This window comes from Schistocerca serialis, unplaced genomic scaffold, assembly GCF_023864345.2.
Source record: "Schistocerca serialis cubense isolate TAMUIC-IGC-003099 unplaced genomic scaffold, iqSchSeri2.2 HiC_scaffold_1094, whole genome shotgun sequence".
NCBI lineage: Eukaryota > Metazoa > Arthropoda > Insecta > Orthoptera > Acrididae > Schistocerca > Schistocerca serialis.
In genome coordinates, this window is record NW_026047287.1 from 70,001 (window position 1) to 72,044 (window position 2,044).

Genomic DNA, 2,044 nt, shown 5'->3' on the forward strand with positions numbered 1-2,044 from the left:
CCCGGAACCCAAAAGCTTTGGTTTCCCGGAGGCTGCCCGCCGAGTCATCGGAGGAACTGCGGCGGATCGCTGGCTGGCATCGTTTATGGTTAGAACTAGGGCGGTATCTGATCGCCTTCGAACCTCTAACTTTCGTTCTTGATTAATGAAAACATACTTGGCAAATGCTTTCGCTTCTGTTCGTCTTGCGACGATCCAAGAATTTCACCTCTAACGTCGCAATACGAATGCCCCCGCCTGTCCCTATTAATCATTACCTCGGGTTCCGAAAACCAACAAAATAGAACCGAGGTCCTATTCCATTATTCCATGCACACAGTATTCAGGCGGGCTTGCCTGCTTTAAGCACTCTAATTTGTTCAAAGTAAACGTGCCGGCCCACCGAGACACTCACTCAAGAGCACCCTGGTAGGATTGCAACGGGGTCCGCCTCGGGACGCACGAGCACGCACGAGGCGCGTCGCACGCCTTCAGCTCGCCCCACCGGCAGGACGTCCCACGATACATGCCAGTTAAACACCGACGGGCGGTGAACCAACAGCGTGGGACACAAATCCAACTACGAGCTTTTTAACCGCAACAACTTTAATATACGCTATTGGAGCTGGAATTACCGCGGCTGCTGGCACCAGACTTGCCCTCCAATAGATACTCGTTAAAGGATTTAAAGTGTACTCATTCCGATTACGGGGCCTCGGATGAGTCCCGTATCGTTATTTTTCGTCACTACCTCCCCGTGCCGGGAGTGGGTAATTTGCGCGCCTGCTGCCTTCCTTGGATGTGGTAGCCGTTTCTCAGGCTCCCTCTCCGGAATCGAACCCTGATTCCCCGTTACCCGTTACAACCATGGTAGGCGCAGAACCTACCATCGACAGTTGATAAGGCAGACATTTGAAAGATGCGTCGCCGGTACGAGGACCGTGCGATCAGCCCAAAGTTATTCAGAGTCACCAAGGCAAACGGACCGGACGAGCCGACCGATTGGTTTTGATCTAATAAAAGCGTCCCTTCCATCTCTGGTCGGGACTCTGTTTGCATGTATTAGCTCTAGAATTACCACAGTTATCCAAGTAACGTGGGTACGATCTAAGGAACCATAACTGATTTAATGAGCCATTCGCGGTTTCACCTTAATGCGGCTTGTACTGAGACATGCATGGCTTAATCTTTGAGACAAGCATATGACTACTGGCAGGATCAACCAGGGAGCTGCGTCAACTAGAGCTGAGCAGCCGGCCGCCCGGGAGTGTGTCCCGGGGGCCCGCGCGAACACGCAAGCGTCCGCTCAATTATTCTGCAAACAGGAGGAGGCTGAGCTCCCCTGCACCATACACCTCGAAACCCTCTCAGGTCCCGGCGGCGCGCAGCGCCGTCCTAAGTACTTGGTCGGGTTCGAGAGAGGCGCAATCGCCCGGGGTTTGGCGAGTAGACGCTTTAGGTGCGACCACCCGTGCTCCCAACTGAGCTTGCCGCTGCCGACAGAGGCCCGGGAGCGTGCTGTCGTGGCATTGCCGGCGGGAGACAACACGCGCCACCTACGGTGACCGGCAGCTCCAACGCCAGCGCCACAGAAGGACAAAAGCCCCACTTGGGTGCCGAAGCGAACTCTCCCAGCACAGCGCACGCGCCAACACGTCCGCACAGCTGCGATACAAACCACCTGCGAGAACCGCAGAGGCGACCGAGCAGCAGACGGCGTCGCGGCGCCGAGCGCCGGGCGGCGGCGCATCCTCAGCGCACACAGTCCTCAATCGGACCAGCACACTGCAGATGTCCACCGCGCTTCGCACCGGGCCCGCGAGGACCTACTTTGGCCGCACGGCGCCGCGTGCAGGGTGCGCCGGCGCGCAGCTGCGCCGCCTGCCGCCTCCGTCGGCCGGCGCGCCTGCCACTGGCCGCCCCCACCAGCCGGCTGTAGCGCGTGCGCCCACGCACCGCGCGGCCAGCACGCCGGGAGGCCCCCCCTCACCGGCCGGGGACGGTCCCACCCAGCCACCGCCGCGTATCGCTTCACACCCAGATGCCATTCACGTTCGTGGGCATG

General features: G+C 59.1%; 1 non-coding gene across 1 annotated transcript in view; it reads right to left on the reverse strand.

The window, feature by feature from the left end:
* Nucleotides 1-1,208, reverse strand: part of LOC126431431 (small subunit ribosomal RNA) — a 1,910-nt gene extending 702 nt beyond the window's left edge. The window contains exon 1 of the ribosomal RNA XR_007577588.1: nt 1-1,208. This exon is cut by the window's left edge and continues 702 nt beyond it. This is a non-coding gene — a ribosomal RNA (small subunit ribosomal RNA).
* Nucleotides 1,209-2,044: the final 836 nt, after the last annotated feature.